The sequence below is a fragment of the Gekko japonicus genome, unplaced genomic scaffold (assembly GCF_001447785.1).
Source record: "Gekko japonicus isolate JY-2015 unplaced genomic scaffold, Gekko_japonicus_V1.1 scaffold238, whole genome shotgun sequence".
NCBI lineage: Eukaryota > Metazoa > Chordata > Lepidosauria > Squamata > Gekkonidae > Gekko > Gekko japonicus.
In genome coordinates this window covers 163,065-163,492 of record NW_015161411.1, presented here as the reverse complement: position 1 = coordinate 163,492, position 428 = coordinate 163,065, and the positions used below count along the sequence as shown (strand labels likewise).

Here is a 428-nt window from a genome sequence, read left to right as displayed (position 1 = left end):
GGCCGGCGGCGGCGACCGGGACTGTTGGGGGCAGGGTGTGTGGTCTTATGACACACTTCCGGTGATGTCAGGGGGTGTGGCATATGCTAATGAGTTATGCTAATGAGTTCCCCTAGCTCTTTTTCTACGAAACGACCTCTGCACTGAACCACCCTCTTACGGAAGACTGATGGTGAGACATCCAGAGTACTTTGTAATATGGTAAATGGTTGTTTCACCTTGTTTTTAATTTTGTTTTGATGTATTGGCATATGTGCCCTATTTGTGAGCCGCCCAGAGCCCGCTTGCGGGGAGGGCGGGCTAGAAATTGAATGATACATAAATAAACTCACAAACATTCCGAAAGGGTACAGTCCCCGGTAGGTAGCACCTGTCGACTGCCCTTGAGACTTCTGAGGGAGGCAGGGAGGGGAGGTACCCACCTCTCG

General features: G+C 51.2%; 1 protein-coding gene across 1 annotated transcript in view; it reads right to left on the bottom strand.

The window, feature by feature from the left end:
* The window catches only part of CHRD (chordin), a 117,002-nt gene that overhangs the window by 46,012 nt on the left and 70,562 nt on the right, over window positions 1–428 (bottom strand). The window lies entirely within an intron of this gene.